This window comes from Rhinopithecus bieti, unplaced genomic scaffold (genome assembly GCF_001698545.2).
Source record: "Rhinopithecus bieti isolate Rb0 unplaced genomic scaffold, ASM169854v2 scaffold_17275, whole genome shotgun sequence".
Classification (NCBI taxonomy): Eukaryota; Metazoa; Chordata; class Mammalia; order Primates; family Cercopithecidae; genus Rhinopithecus; species Rhinopithecus bieti.
The window spans coordinates 87545-104904 of record NW_016808908.1 but is presented as its reverse complement, the minus strand read 5'-3'; the positions used below and the strand labels follow the sequence as shown (position 1 = coordinate 104904).

At 41.4% G+C, this 17360-nt stretch overlaps 1 long non-coding RNA gene across 1 annotated transcript; it reads right to left on the bottom strand.

The window, feature by feature from the left end:
• Window positions 1–1168: 1168 nt before the first annotated feature.
• On the bottom strand, window positions 1169–16347 carry LOC108539197 (uncharacterized). Its single transcript, XR_001888301.1, has 3 exons — window positions 15948–16347; window positions 15657–15814; window positions 1169–1362 (listed from the first exon to the last, which is right to left on the bottom strand). It is a non-coding gene; the product is annotated as an uncharacterized LOC108539197 (long non-coding RNA).
• Window positions 16348–17360: the final 1013 nt, after the last annotated feature.

Genomic DNA, 17360 nt, shown 5'->3' with positions numbered 1-17360 from the left:
TTTCCAAAAATGGAGAGTCAAGATAAATACATAAACCAACTATGCTTTTAGTTTCCTTCCCCCTAACTTTCTTCCAGTCAATGACTAAACCTGCTCTGAAAAGAGGAGTGAAACAAAAGAACTGCTCAGGAAACCTACGTCTGGAAACACAGCAATCATTGTTTAAAGTTGGAAGAACGTGAGCAAAACTGAAGTCTAGATAATTTACTCAACTTGAAAAACTCAGATTTACTTTCAAGGCCGTTTCAACAATTCCTTCCTTTCCTAGCTTCCTTTCATTTCACTACAACAAGCCATACAGTCCTTTAGACCAGTGCTTCTCAAAGTGTGGAACCCCAATCAGCAGTATCAGCATCACCTAACGCTTCTAAGAAATGCAGATTCTCAGGGTGCACCCCAGACCTACTGCTTCCGAAACTTGGAGGGTGGGACCCAGAGCCTGTGATACACCAACCTCTCCAGGTGACTCTGATGCTTGCTAAAGTCTGAAAACTGCTGCTTCGGGTAACGGGAGCAGAAAACGCACAAGAGATCTGATTTCTAGAACAAGATGATTCTTAAATCTGAAGTGACAAAGGGGGATAGAGAAGGAGAGTCTATTGTGTAACTAGGGCATCATTAGCTTAATTTCTAGATTAAGGCCCAGATATCACACTTGGCAACCTAATACACGCTGGTACCTTCCAGCGTGTTTTAGGAGTGCCCTATAGCTTATTTCCATGAGGCAGACTATCAGGAATGGTTTGCGCAACGTAAGACTTCAGGAGCAATCTTTCATTTCCAATAAGGGAACGGAGTCTTTCCAGACATCCCTTTAGCTTCAGACCGTGGCAGTTGATCAAGGGCACATCACATACTTTATATCCGGGTCGTTGTAGAATTTTTCGTGGTAGTAAAGGATGAGACTCTTCCAATGGGAGGTGGGCGTTAACAGTTGTAGCTTTCTCCCAGAGCCTCAACTTGTCTTCACGAGTGAATTCAGTAGCCATTCTGCTCCCTGTTGAGACCGATCAAGGCCCATAGTGACGCTCATTTAGACGCCAGGACTTTCCACGGGCACCCATTCTGGCCCTAGGCCTCTTCCACGGATCAGCAGCGCGTGGTGAATGGATTCGATTAAGGACAGAGTGAATACAAGATCAAACTCAACGTTTATGCTTTGAGTTGCTTCCCACAGTTCCGAGCTTCTCATGCCACGTTCACTGTTTGATTTCTGCGATCCACGCACAGCTACAAAACGTGTTCTCCTTATTCCAAGCACCCTCTCCATGTCTTAACATAATAAGTTTGTACTTGGACATACTGATGGCTGAACTTCCCAGGCGTTTTCAAATGGGCTAATATTCAAGGACAGCAATACATCTAGAAAGACAAGAACAAGGCTAAGTTATATTCTTCATTCAACTGACCACCTAGGGATAGAAAGAGTTTTACAACACCCAATTTCTAAAAGAAACTGAAATCCCTTTGAACAGTCAGAAATGTGATAACTCATACACTGGGACACATACAGGCATATTCTATAGATATTAATAATTCATTACAGGGAACCTAGTTGACTTTTTTCTGATGTTTGGATAGCATGTTAACTGTATGACATAAAATAACAAAACACTTCATTCTAATGGCATGCTGTGTTTCTGCCAGATACAAAGGCAATTTGTGCTTACAGTAGAAAGGACTTAATATAATGAGTTACAGACGTCTGAAAGAATGACTAGTAGCGGGGAACTCCCAGCTCCCAGCAGCTGACTCTACACTGAAGGCGTCCTTTTCACTTTGTTTTCCTGTGGTGGAAAAAGAAGTATTTACCAGTCTCACATTCTTATATTATTAGAATAATATAGAAGTTATTAAACAAGTTATTTCAATGCACCACTGCATATATCTGGCATGTATCACTGGCTGGTGGCAACTAGCTCTTCAATGCCACAGGCTACATCACACACTAGAAAATCTAAGGTATGCAAAACACATCAGTTCAACATTCAGACAAATTAAAAATGATTTAAAGAGACACTAACACCAAATATGGTATGCACCTAAATAATCTTGCACCTGCCTGAAGATAGTTTTCAGCAGGAATAAATCCAGATGCAAAATAAGCTATCAAATGCAAGCAGCTGAGGGATGCTGCCTGTACAAACAGATCTGGTCTGTAGGAGTGAGAGGAACCACACTGATAAAGAGGCCACGCCTCCTCCTCCCCAGCCCTCCAGATATCCTACACACACCAGCTACATCTCAGCAGGGGGAGAATCTAGTAAAGGGAGACCAGCAACTCTCAAGCTATGCTGAACTCCTTACATTTAAGCTGCTGGCCTGAAGATCTGCTGGGCCCACTCTGTCCTCGGAGAATCTGCTGACACGGCTGCTCGGTCTGCCTCTCTCTCCTTGTGGTGGACACAACTGCACTGACACATGCTTGGTTTACATGCCCGGCGTCTCCATCTCCGCTCCAGTGTTTTTGCACACTGGGTTGTAAAGATTATACGAGAACTAAGGCCTGGTCTTCTGCCACTCTTGGCAACTTCCATTAACTGGAGATTTTCTGTCCCACTTAAACTGTGAGTCACCCACAGTAAAATAACAATCAATGGCAAAATTGATTGGAATCTAGATCAGTTTCCACCTTTCTTTAGTAATTCCTAGAGATTCTGAAGGGAAAACAGTCTTTAAAATAAGGCTTTATATTTCAATGGAAGGCAAACAGAGGACTTAAGGGAAGAAATCAAATTGAGGTGATATGCAAGTACCGTCATGTATTGCTTAATGAAGGCAATATGTTCTGGCAAATGCATCATTAGGTGATTTCATCGGGCAAACAACATAGAATGTACTTACACAAACCTAGATGGTATACATAATTTTACTTATGTATATTTTTTCATATGGAAAACCAAGTATCCCAGCACAATTAATGAATATCAGTCATTTCCCCTACTCGATCTGCAATGCCAATGTCAAGTGCCACATATCAGATGTCTATATATGCTCCATTGCCATCTTACAGGGTCACCATCATACACGCGATCCATGCTTGACTGAAACATCATTAGGTGGTGCATGGCTGAAGTTGAAAGGCTACAGCAGTTAGGATGATGATTCTCCTTCCTTGCTAAGTACCAGGTTGCTGTGCATGTGGAGCAGGGAAGTGCCAGGGAACCAGAGGAGCCTAGGCTCAGGACCCAGGTGAGAGCATCCCACAGAGCTGAGAATTCCCCGGGAGGGAGCCCAATGTCTCTGTCCTTAGCACAGAAGGGGCATCGGGGTGGCAGAACAGAGAAGGGAACAAAAGGTATCTAGGGAGTGTTTTGCCAGATGACTGCCTGTGCCCAGGGGCAGAATAGTCATGAGTCTAACAAAGTTCAAGCTTCAGAGCCCCTCACCTGCAAGAAACCAAACGATAAATACACACATACACACACACACACACACACACACACACACACACATACACACGGAGGGGTGTGTATATGTTAATTTGCAAATGGAAGATATTTTTGCATTGTTTCTTTACAAAGCCCCAATCCACCAAGTAGTAGAAGCCTGAGATCTATCAAAAACTGTATCTACCCTTTGTAACCATCTATCATTTTGTTTTGTTAGTGGTAGCAGAGGAGGGGGATGGAGAAAAAAGAAGGTATCAACTGTTGCTCTACCTTCACTCTCAGTTTATCTTGTCAAGTGAGAAGCCTCCATAAGCTAATGAAGCCGTTCTCTCTTCAGTTAAAGAAGGGCATGGTTAGACAAATTTTGTAGACAGAAGCACCTTTCCACCATCTTTTGATTATAAACTACACCAAGGGGACAAAACAATGTAGCAATAGCAACATGGACACTCAGGCACCCACCACCAAGCTTTGTGCTCTTATCCTCCTGTATTTGCTTACTGCATTAAAAAAAAGTTCTGTTTTCTTTTTACTGAAAAAATACACACACACACACACACACACACACACACCCCAGAACAGAGGAACAGTACTGCAGACACAGAAACTATGCAAATACACATCCTTCCCTCACTCTGAAGCACGGGAATACATTTACACAGGTGAATATATGATAAAGCACTAAATTAGTATATCTATCTCAGGAAAACAAAAGGTCACTTTCCTCTCTCCTCCCTAGTACTACCAACAGACTTTTCCCACTTAACTAACTGCTGCATATTTACAAAGAAACTGCTGAGGATTAGCTTGCAAACATAAAAACTTCTATCACTTCTATCAACATCCACTGGAGCTGATTTACCCAGTGTTTACCAAGAAATACACAACGCTGTAGCCAGTGTGATTTAAAGTTTAAGGCATGGATTGCAAACTCAAATTCCTACAATGGCCAGGCAGCTGTGTGAAGCAGAGTGCAGCTGGACTATGGGGAGTGATGGGCACCGTGAACTGCAAGGAATATGCATGCTTCTCTGAAGGAGGCAACTCTTGTGTAAACAGTAAAAGCTTTCCTATAACCTCATCTCATTGAGCCAACAGCACTGTTCTTAGAACTTTTCTGGAAAACAAAAAGAAGATGGGATTGCTGACACCAAAGACTAGGGTGAATGCAAGACCCAGAGTCAGACCACAGAGAACCTTTAAGTAAGTAGATGTCATTTTTTAAAAAAAGTTAAAACAATCCTTTCAAAACCTCCTAAAAATTCATGTAAAAAATAAAAGGAGAACTTATTACGTAGCTCCAGTCCACTGCCCTGTGATACTGAGCAATTGAGGTTTCTAGATCTTCCAATTAAAAAAAAAAAAAGAAAACGTATTTTTATCTGATATCTGATTTAAATATTAGCAACTAATGTACATTTGTAAAATGTGAGTGAAACAAAACATTTCTTCTGCAGGCTAGATCACAGCTGCTAGCTTATGACCTCTGACTTAAAGGGAAACCTCCCCTAGGCCACAGATAAATGATGCAGCCACCATACCCCAGCAGACAGAACCCAAGCATCTGGACCACTTAACCAGCTTTCCTGTTATTGTCCAACACAGCCTTTCAAATGACAGACCCTCTAATCCCCATAATGCTCTGGGCTTCCTTCTCCCTGACCCACCTTTAGAGCCCTCCCTCCCCAAACCATTTGCTGGTGCCCTGCAGAATTCCTAGCTCTGTCTTCAAACTCCCACTCAGCTTTGAGCATCAATTGTGCTGAAAAAGAACTGAACTGAAAACTACCTCTTCCCAGGTGACACTGCTTCTCTCTCTAGTAGGGGGTGCTCATGCCTCATACCCTAGGGTTAGGGTCACGTGATGGGCAGCGTCCTGCTTCCTCTGCTGACCAAACTGCCCCTCCCCCACCATCCTGGGGAGTTGGGGAGCTTCAGTGTTGAAAGTCGTGCTATATTCAGTTGAAGTTCTCTTGCCCTCATTTATTAACTGCAAACTAACAATTAAACTCCTTGAAAATTGATCTTATTTTAAACCTTCAATTCTTCCTATTGGTCTTAGGAAAATGTTCAGAATCCTTCATGTAGACCTACAAGGCTTTGGTTTTATTTCCTTGAGCATGTCAGGTTCTTTCTTGCCTCAGTAGTTTTGGACACACTCTACCCCATGCAGAACACTCACCCTTCATCTCTTCTCTCCATTGCCACTTCAGTCCCACCCTGCTTTAGGTTAAGCTCTAGTCATCCTTTAGATCAGTTGTGTCCAATCAAGATATAATGCGAGGCACAATGAAGTTTTAAATTTTCTACAAGCCACATGAAAAAGTAAAAAGAAATAGGTGGAATAAATTGTAATCTTGTATTTAATCCTATAGGTCCAAAAGTTATCATTCAGACATGGAGTCAAAGGAGATCATTTTGGAACTTTAAAGGTATAATGACTGCTCTATTGGATTTCAGACTTGTATGGGGCCTGCTGTACCCCCTTTGTTTTGGCCAATTTCTCCCATTTGGAACAGGTGTATTTACCCAATGCCTGTACCCCCATTGTATCTAGGAAGTAACTAACTTGCTTTCAATTTTCTCGGCTCATAGGCAGAGAGGGCTTGCCTTGTCTCAGATGAGACTTTGGATTTGGACTTTTGGGTAATGCTGGAATGAGCTAAGACTGTGGGGGACTGTTGGAAAGGGCATGATTATGTTTTGAAATGTGAGGACATGAGATTTGGGAGGGGCCAGGGTGGAATGATATGGTTTGGCTTTGTGTCCTCAACCAAATTTCGTCTTGAAGTTCCCATAATCCCCATGTGTCATGAGAGGGACCCAGTGGGAGGTAATTGACTTATGGGGGCAGTTACCTTCATGCTGTTCTCATGATAGAAAGTGAGTTCTCACGAGATCTGATGGTTTTATAAGCTTTGCCCCCACTTCACTTATATTTCTCCTTGCTGCCACCATGTGAAGAACATGTTTGCTTCCCATTCCACCATGATTGTAAGCTTCCTGAGGCCTCTCCAGCCATGCTGAACTGTGAATCAATTAAACCTCTTTCCTTTATAAATTACCCAGTCTCTGATATGTTTTATTAGCAGCATGAGAACTAATACAATTCTAACACATGATCCACACAAAAATTATTAATAAGGCAGTTTACATTCTTTTTTTCATAGTATGTCTTTGGAATCTGGTGTGTATTTTATAATGAAAACACATCTCAGTGTGAGCCAGCCACATTTCAAGTGCTCCATAGCCACATGTGACCAGTGGCTACCACACTAGATCATGCAGCTTTAGAGCTCAGCTTAAATGTTAGTTCCTCCAGGTCAGTGGTTCTCAAACTTTAATGTGCATCAAAATCACATTAAACAGATTGCTTGAGCCCACTTTCAGAGCCTGATTTAGTAGGTCTGGGGTGGGACTGTGAATATGCATTTCTAGCAAGTCCTCAGGTGATGGTGACATGGCTGGTCCAAGGACCATGTTTTGAGAACCCCTGCTTTAGACAGACTTCTCTCCCTTGCTCTTCACTCATTGGAAGTAGTTCAGGCCTGCTGACCTACTCCTAGAGCATCCTGCTTAACCACCTTTGGTGCACCTGCAATGGATCCCTTGCGATATATTACCTGTTCAATGGCTATGTACCCTGTAAGACTGTAAGTGGCATCAAGGCAGGTCTTACTGCTGTATCTCTAGAACCTAGCACATCACTTGGTACATACGAGGCACTCGGTAGGTGTGCTGACTGAATCTAAGTCAGACAGAAATGACTGGATTGTACTCCATTATAGTTTTGTACCTTGTACTTTTGTACTATAAGTTTAGTATACTCATGGATGGCCATAATCTTCACAGAAAAAAAAAAATGGAGAGTCTGATTGACTTGTCCAAAAACATATGGCCAGTAAATGGCAAACTGGAACTGAAACCCTGGTTTTCTGCCTTCAACCCACCACTGGAGATATTAGAGTCGTGGTTTGAGGATCTTAGCTTACTTGGCTTCACTTCACAGGGGCATCTCCAGTCCCAACTTGTCCTTCCAAACCCAGGCAGCCATTTCATAAAATGCAAACGAACAAGGTGAGCATGAAGGAGGGCTCGGCTTATTAGTACTCTTGAGAAAAACCTCAAGGCGCAAAGTAAGCCAGGCGATAGTCACCCCAACTTATAAAGAGGAACTTTACTAAGAATATATACTCCCCACCCCAAATTAAAAACGATTCCTTTTCAACCTCGAGCTTTATTTTTTTTGTTTTGTTTTGTTTTTCATAAAAGCTCACCAACATGCACCTGGTTTCTCATTTATCCCATAGCAAAAGTTACTGGCACTTACATTAAGTACTGATTTTAATCAATAATTTACATCATGCTAAAAAAAAAAAAACAAACCACATAGGTTATTGAATTATCCCCCAGGGTGTCCTCCTTTTTAAAGTGTGATCTGGCTTGAAGAAAAGTTTACTAAGCAAACATCCTTTATACAACTCTGTATCTTATCCCCCCTCCCCTTCCTCTTGTCCATTTACCTTCCCTTCTCGCCATTCCTTTTTTAGTTTCCTGACACCTGACTCGTGCCTTGCCCACTCTACTGAAAAGGTGTCTCAAAAGACTGCAGGTTAGTTACTTCTTACTAAGTGGAGATCATCTTCTCCATGACTTCTCTAAAACAGACTACTTCCATCAAGAAAAAAAACCCACTAAGATTTTGGTGTAGCATTTCCTCCAGCTCTTCTATGATTACATCTCGGTCTTGGGTCTCTGCATTTTCTTACCTACCTGTGAGAGTACTATGAAGACGATCATATTAGTCACAGTAGCCAACATTCACAGAGTGCTCACCTATGAATGTTACTTCAATGTTACCTGGCACTGTGAATCCTCAACCGCCATTCTATGGAGTGGCTACTATGTTTACTCCCATTTTACAGATGAAGAAACAGGAGGAGAGGTTAACTTGCCCAACGTAACAGAGGCTGTAAATGGCAGAGCTGGAATTTAGTCTCAAGAAGTCTGTATCTATGTCCTGAACCATTTTGCTACACCATCACGTTGAAACCTGAGGCTAAGTCTTCAGTTCTTGGAAATCCTTTTCTCACTGCTTTAATCACATTAAAATGGATGACTCATAAATTGAAAGCCCCAAATACTCAGTCTCCCTAGCCTGACCAATTAATTCATTCTTCAAACATTTTGCACATTCCATTTAGGGATAGCCCAATGCTAGGCCTATGAGGAATATGTAATCCAACAAGAATTACGTCTTCAGTACGTGTGTGTGTGTATGTGTGTCTAAAACTCAAAGTAATTCACACCATGAGAAAGCACTTCATTAGTAAAAGGTGGGAAGGGAGAGAATATTTCTGAGTAAGGCTTCGTGGACACAGTACTTTTTAAGCTGGATTTGGAAAGGCAAAGTTTAGATTTACAGAAAAAAGTAAATGAATTACAATCTAGGGGAACAGTGAGTGAAGGCAAAGGAGCAGGCACATATGGAAAATGGTGAGCCCATTCAAACTGGCTGGAGTATAGCTAGAGTAACCACACATCCTGATTTGCCTAATAGGCAAAAAATATTCTTTCCATAAAATTGAAGTTATGGTTCAAGATTAGCATTCTTTCAGCAAGGTCAGGACAGAGAGGGTAGTTAGGAGAAAGATGCACATGCATCATTATTACAGAACAGTATTGTCTTAGGCCTGTTTCCCCAACATAATTACTACTAGGGCCCCTTTCACACTTAAGTGTCCCATTTGGAAAATTATATGGCCACTCTTAAGTACAGGATATAACAAGGAAGCAGGAGGAGACTAGCCTAGAAAGATAAGAACAAATAATGACCCAAAAAAGGCCTTGTTTTTCTATACATATTGGGACATCATTAAAAGTCTAGTTAGCATGCATTTTAGCAGGATCAGGCAGCACTTACATACAGAGATAGACCAGAAAACCCAGGAGTATGAACACTAGCTGAGAGGTTTTTGCAATAATTCTGGTAACACAGGATAAAGACTTGGACCAGGACGATGGCTGTTTAAGTGAGATGAAGGAGATAAATGTGAAAGACACTACAGCTTAGCTCAGATATTAGCAACTTTTTCTGTAAACCACCAAATAGCAAATTTTTTAGGCTTTCTAGGCTACACTGGTCTCTGCCATAATTAGGCACAATTGTATCATTCTGCCATTGCAGCTGAAAGCCACCATACGTAATACATAAGTGGATAAATCTGTTTCAATAAAACTTTACATCTGGACACTGAAATTAGAATTTCATATAATTTTCATGCACATGAAATACTAATTTATTTCAACCATTTTACATGTAAAACCCATGCATAGTTTGTGGGCTGTTCAAAAACAGGCAGTAGACATATGATCCAGCAAGCCCACCACTGGGTATACATCCAAAAGAAAGAAAATAAGTATACTGAAGAGATATCTGCACTCTATGTTTATTGCACCACTATTCACAATAGCCAAGATATGGAAGCAATCTAAGTGCCCATCAACAGATGAACGGATAAAGAAAAATTGGCACATGTATACAGTGGAATATTATTCAGCCATAAAAAGAATGAAACCCTGTCATTCACAATAACATGGATGGAACTGGAGAGCATAAGGTTAGGTGAAAGAAGTCAGGCATGGAAAGATTAATTTCACATGTTTTCAATCACATGTGGGAGCTAACAATTTTGAAAACTGAACATATCGCAATAGCAGAATTATGGTTGCCAGAGGCAGGGAATGGTAACAGGAGCAGGGAGATTAAAGTGAGGATGGTTAACAGATACAAAACTATAGTTAGAACAAATAAGATCTAGTATTCTGTAGCACAATAGGGTGATAATAATTTACTGCATTTTAAAAATAACTAAAATAATGGAATTAGAACGTTCCCAAAACAAAAAAAAATAGATAAATCCATGAGGTAATAGACAAATGCATGAGGTAAATCAATAAACCTGATTTGATCATTACATATTGTACACCTGTACCAAAATATCACATATACCTATAAATATATACAACTATTATGCACCCATAATTTAAAATTAAAAACGTAAAATTTCTTTAAAAAGGTATAGGCCAGAAGGCCTCAATATGTCGATCTTGCCCTAGCTGGATCCCACACTTAGATCTACTAATGACAGCAGCATCTTTAACCTTTAAGCATCCCGTCATAGAATAATCCCAACATTATGAAATCACTAGATTTTATTCTTGGCCAGAACGGCAAGTACCATGAGTAATGGAATCCCATTCATAATTGTTTTTATTCCTCATAGAAGGCCATAGTGAGGACATTTAAATCAGTCTGAGTACTTGACTTCTGCTTAACTAAATTATTTAGGAATGGGTTCAAGATAGAACCATAGGGGAAAACTACGGGATTCATCCTGTTAATCTCCTTCAAAAATACCACGTGTCATTTTGACACACTTGACCCCATTAGACATCTTCATAAATTGCCCCATAGTGCCTCACACTTCAGGTGAATGTATACTTGCTCAGGAGTAGGTGCTACGTAATTGCTTTGACAATAAACAAATCGGTGATGCAAAGAACACACTTTGCAGGTGACTTATAACTTTCAAAGACCTTTCACTATAAATGTATAGGAATTCCATCTAAGATAGCTATAAAGCAAAGAATATTCTTTCCATAAATGCCACCATAAAATTGAAACATAAAATTATGACTCAAGATTAGCATTCTTTTTGCCAAGACAGGGACTGTAGATAGGGGAATGATGTACTTGCAAGGCACTGCATTTACTAAGGTTACCCCTCTAATATTTTCGAGATCCCTAAGTACTTTCAACAAATGTAGCATGATCATCTGCTGCTGCTTCCTACTCCTTCCTTCAACTATATAATTCCACATATGAAATTATGTGAAATATAATTTCACATTATATTTCTCCCATAACTGAGGCTCCTCTGTTATAAGTACTCCCCATAACTGAGGCTCATCCTGTCTTCCAAACTGACACTCCTGGGACTTTGCTTCCTCCCTTCCTCACGTGTTTGAAAATTAATAATGCCTAAGACCCTAGTGGTACAACTCACGGACAAGCAGAACAAACTACAGGGTAAAGTCCAACTTAAAACCTAGTTTTCTTGTATTTCCAATGTTTGAGCAAGAAATTTTATCAGCAATGTAATGTTGAAGTTATATAAAATAAGACAAATAGAACCAGAGTCACTTAGATTCAAAGCTCACATTTAAATATTAAATAGTCAAGTGCTATCCTAGACACTTAGATGATGTTTTCCTTGGTCCAAACCCTTATTGTGTGGCTTTGAGCAACTTTTAATCCCCACTGCAATAGGAATCTAACTTTATAGTAAGATGGGCTATTATTTGAGGACAGAGAAAAAGAACCATGTCTCTAACAAATTAAAAAGGGACAGTTCTCAAGGGAAATGAAATCTGGGGCTTAGTTCCTTAAGGCTTTTACTGTCTTAACAAACTGCCTTCCCCCATATCAAGTTCACTATTAGATGTTCAAACACAGCTGTACCTAAAAGTGTTCCATGGTCTATTACTTTTCCTAAGGCTTTGTAGAAACTTTTTCATCTGTACTTGCAGTTATAAGAATACCTTTTTACCAGGAGCAAACGTTACCACTCACTTTTTCCAGACACTAAACCCACGTTTTCCAGACACTAAAACCCTCTCATTCACCAATCTTACATCTACTAATATTTCCTACTGATTGCTTGTTACAAGAATAACCAGCCATACCAGGCAGATCCCTACTCGCAGGAAAGAGATATACATGTGTAAGGAGACGTGAATTTGCTCAGGGCATGTTGCATGTTCCAGCCTTCATGGCATCATCATTGTGGACAACACCCACTCATGACAGACCCCTCCTTCCTATCTCTGGTCTTTGTCTTCCCCAGGGTAGTAGCTTTTATCAACACAAATTGTTTCCACCAAATCCTAAAAGTCTAAAGTAAAAACAACCTAGATATGAGCCCAGCTCTGCTACTTACTGACAATGTGATCTTAAGTAAGTTATTTAAATTCTTTGAACCTCAGGTTCCATATCTATAAAGATGAGGATCATGAAACGACAGCTCTCAGGGGGCTATTAGGAAGATTAAATGAGATTATGGTAAAGCACTCTACCAAAAAGTGAGAGGTAGAATGGAGCAGACTTTGACTAACTCATAAATAATGGCACAGATCTCAGGCCTGTGAAAGCAATCCTACCTTGCCGATGATATGAGCAGAAGCAAAAACTGGGAATAAAGTAAAATGAAGGGAGGAATTAGAGGGGAAATGCTTGAATTAGGTAGTGGAAGGAGGAATGCAATCAAATATTGTAGGATGGAAGGTGATGGTAAGATACAGTCTCAGAAGCTTACCAAGTACTAATATTCTGCCATCCAAATGCTTTAATGAAGTGGTTAACATTTAATTTATATTTTACACAGTATGTTTTCCTCATATTTGTGGCCAAATTTCAGCAGAAGGGTTTTGTTATTAAGTAATACTTCTTGTCCTCTTTTGTTCTGCCACCCATATAAACATCTTTCATATCAGATTTTATTCCAAGGATGTTTCAAGAAACCATTCGGTTCAAACATTTTTGTGACCTCTGTTCTTCAGGCACTAGACACACAAAGATGAAGGCCCAGTGAATTTAGGTGCACCAATCATTACTTTAAATGTGCCTCTTAATCTCAACCAACCATAGAAGGCAAAAGAGGAAGAAAGATTAAAAGCTCTACCCAAACACTAACAGTGGTTGCTTCTAAGTGACATTTTTCTGCCACATTATACTTCTGTATGCTCCAAATTTTCTACAATAATCTGGTTTGGTTTAAATATGAACACAAAAGAGTATATCCTTGTAATGGGGACAAAAATAGGAAGATAAATAAGACCTAGTATTTGCTAGCACAACAGGGTGACTATAGTAAAAAATAATTTAATTATAAATTTTCAAATAACTAAAAGAGTATAATTGTACTGTTAGAAACACAAAGGATAAATGCTTTTGGTGACAGCTACCCTATTTACTCTGATGTAATAGCACTGTATGCCTATGTCAAAATATCTCATGTAACCCATAAATATATACACCTACTAGGTACCCACACAAATTAAAAATTAAAAAACAAGAATATATCCTTGAAGTTGGGAACTTTTACTTGCTACTAGATGGCACAGAATTTACTGCAATGAGACTCTGCTTGTGTACTGATCATTTTTACTTTAAAACGACTTTTAATACAGAGTTTATACTTCAGATATAATTTAATGCAAAGCAACATCTGCTTTCTAAAGATACAAAATTCGAGGTGGTAGGATCGCTTGAGCCCAGGAGGCAGAGGTGGAGGTTGCAGGGAGCAGAGATCGCGCCACTGCACTCCAGCCTGGGCAACAGAGCAAGACCCTGTCTCAAAAAAAAAAAAATGCAAAAATTAAGAGTCACAGTTGAAATGATTTGTTTAAGATCACACAAATAGTAACAGCTTCAGGACTAAAGCCAATGTTCTTGATTTCTAACTCAGAGCTCCTTCCACTATGACACTGTTGGAATCATGCTTCTCTAAAGTTCACCACCAACTGCGGAGCATCTGCGGTATATGAGGTGCTACCGGAATACAAAGATGGCTAAGAAAGTGCTATTCCCTGGACTTATGGGAGGCAGTTTAAAAAAAAAAAGAAGGCCGGGCGTAGTGGCTCACGCCTGTAATCCTAGCACTTTGGGAAGCCGAGGCAGGCATATCACCTGAGGTCAGGAGTTTGAGACCAGGCTGGCCAACATGGTGAAACCCTGTCTCTACTAAAAATATAAAATTAGCCCGGCGTGTTGGCGCATGCCTGTAATCCCTGCTACTCGGGAGGCTGAGGCAGGAGAATGGATTGAATGGGGGAGGCGGAGGTTGTGGTGAGCCGAGATCGCGCCATTGCACTCCAGCGTGGGCAACAGGAGCGAAACTCCGTCTCAAAACGAAAGAAAGCAAGAGAGCAAGAAAGCAAGAAAAGAAAGAAAAGAGGGAGGGAGGGAAGGAGGGAAGGAAGGAAGGAAGGAAGGAAGGAAGGAAGGAAGGAAGGCAGGCAGGCAGGCAGGCAGGCAGGCAGGCAGGCAAAGCCAGGCGCAGTGGCTCATGCCTGTAATCCCAGCACTTTGGGAGGCCAAGGCGGGCAGACTACCTGAGGTCAGGAGTTCGAGACCAGCCTGGCCAACGTGGTGAAACCCGGTCTCTACTAAAAATACAAAAATTAGCCGGGCGTGGTGGCCTATGCTTGTTAATCCCAGCTACTTGGGAGGCTGAGGCAGGAGAATTGCTTGAACCCGAGAGGCGGAGGTTGCAGTGAGCCGAGATCGAGCCACTGCAGTCACTCCAGCCTGGGCGACAGAGCGAGACTCCGTTTCAAAAAATAAAAATAAAAAATAAAAGAGAAATTGACATGAGTTCTGCTTTCACTATAAAAAAACTTTAGTACCTACAGGTGAAACTTAGCTTTTGATTTTTTCCCCTCCTTGGAAGGAGTCTGCATTTAGTCAGCTAACCTATGTTAAGCTAAAGATCTTCCGTAATTTGGAAGGGAGGCAGTAGGGGAATGAGAGTTATAATAAGTTAGCTAATAACCAACTATTCTTTAAAGCTTAACTGTGAACTTAACTGCAATTACGCATTTCATTGACCTTCTCTAGTGTAATACCAGCCCCTGTCCCTTAGAAAAGAGGAAAATACACTTGTTTTTATTTCTAGTGGTTCTAAGAACTTGTGATTTGGCTCCAGATTCCTACATGAAAACACTGCATATATTCACCTCCTTCTCTTTTCACCGCATTCGAGTTTTTCTGTCTGCCACACAAAATGATAGGGCCAGGTCTGCCAAAGCCCAAATACAGCGGCATCGCCCTGCTGCCTTCCAGACGATCTTCCTATTGAAAGGGCTCTGCCACACAGTGCCTCAAATGTCCAGGATAGAGTTTTCTTCCCTCCAACTTCTATCTATTCTTGCCATAAGGACAGCACTACCAAAGCGGGCTCCTCCTCTCAGTTAACCGAACTGTGACTGCCTGTGAGGCTCATTCTGAGAAAGGGACAAGGGAAAGGGACCAGGGCGATAAGTGAGGGTCCCAGCTTGAGGGCTGGAGTGGGCACCAGACTCCCACCAACGAGTAAACCAGAGAAAGTAAAGAAACTGGCCTTCCCTGCACCCAAAAATAAAACATCACATCACTTAAAAAATGGAAACATTCGCAACATTTTCTAAAACAAAACCACTCACCTGCAAAGGGGCTACCAGCAGCAGCAGCAGCAGCAGCAGCAGCAGCCGCTCCTCCGAGCCGCCGAACAGCCAGCGCCTCCTAGGACTCATCACTGCCGCCGGCATCGACGCTCTTTTCTAACCCCCGAACCAGACGTGGGCAGGTCCTAGGGCTCTGCCTATTGGAAAGTCGAACTGTCACTCTTCCACGGTCCCTGCCTACTCCCAGGACCGGAGAGGTCTCTTCCGTTTACCAAATCCCAGGAGTAAGAAGTGGGTTCTGATTGGTTCGCTACAGAGACGAGCACATACCTGAACCAGTAAGGAGTTGGCTTCGACGCCGATGGGCGGGCTTGTGCCTAGGGAAGTAGAACTGCAAACCCTGCAGCGTCACTGGTGCAAAACCTTGGGTCCGGGGAGCGACTTGGCGGTTTGAGGTTCTAGAAAGCGTTTAAAGTGTTAGGAGAAACGCCTGCGGGTGAAGACAGGTGTCAGCGGACTCTTGGAAGAAGTGATGTTTCTTTTACTTATGGGAAATTTAGGGATTGAAACCTGAAGACGAAGCCGGGCTATCCTCCCAGAAGAATCTCCTTTCGCACAAATTCTCGTAGGTGAAAGTCTTAAGTGGTGATTAAAACAAATGCCTTTGAAGTGCTCGATTTATAGGCAGTAACGTATCCTTACTTTCTCTTACCGCTTTTATAGGGATTTCCGTTAGGCAGTTTGCTGACAGTATTTTAGGTGGGAAAGAAAAGTCATGAATGGAATGCCCTAAAAGCTTATTGCACAGAGGAAGGGAGGCTGGAGTGGAATGAGAGAATGACAAATTCGGAGGCGACAATAACTGAACAAGAGAAATCTATGAAAACACCGGAAGTCTGGCACGAGGCCTTAAAAGCTTCTAAGCAGGCTTGAACTACCAACGAGGTTTTGAAGCATATGTGTTAGAACTTTCGGGTGGGCGGGAAAGATAAGGAATATTATGTTTGCCGGACCACCTGGGAGATTCCCTTCTTAACTTAGAAGCTATCCTGCGTAGTGGTTCGTGTCCTCCTGTGAGTTTTTCCTGTTTCATCCTCATAACAAATGCATTAGGTTTTTGACAGGCAAGCAAGTCCTCAGAATAATTATACATACATTTGAAAAGATAATCTTTCAACATTTGAAATTCTGTGACACACTCTGTATTGAACTTATTAAGATCTAATTGTAGCCAGTTCTGTATCTCATTTACCGATCTTAGAGCATGACAGTTCCTCCTGGGATATCAAAGAACAGAACTTTACTTCCGGGACGGCACTAATCCAAGGCTTGACAGGTCCCAGCAGGTGATAGGTCCATCTAATGATAGTTAGAATTTAACTTGCACAAGATTAACTAGAGTTCAGGCCAGAACAGCTGGAAGAGGCAGTTTCCAAATCTTATACATTTGTCCTCTTGCTCTTTTCTCAATATCAGATGAGGACAAAGTAAGGAGAAAGCTTTTCTTCTACAGTGTAATAAAGCTCCTACTCGAGTGCCCACCATCCATACTCTGGAGGCTAAAAACAGTCATTCCCAAGTGGCAGTCTTGTGGCATTTGGCATTTAGGGATACTTAGTCTGGACTTAAGGGCGCCTACTCACTGGATTTAAGTTTACTGTTGTTATGGATACCCATGGAATGCTAACTTGTCACATAAAACCTTAAGAATATCAAACATCACTTGCCTTTTAGAATCATTCG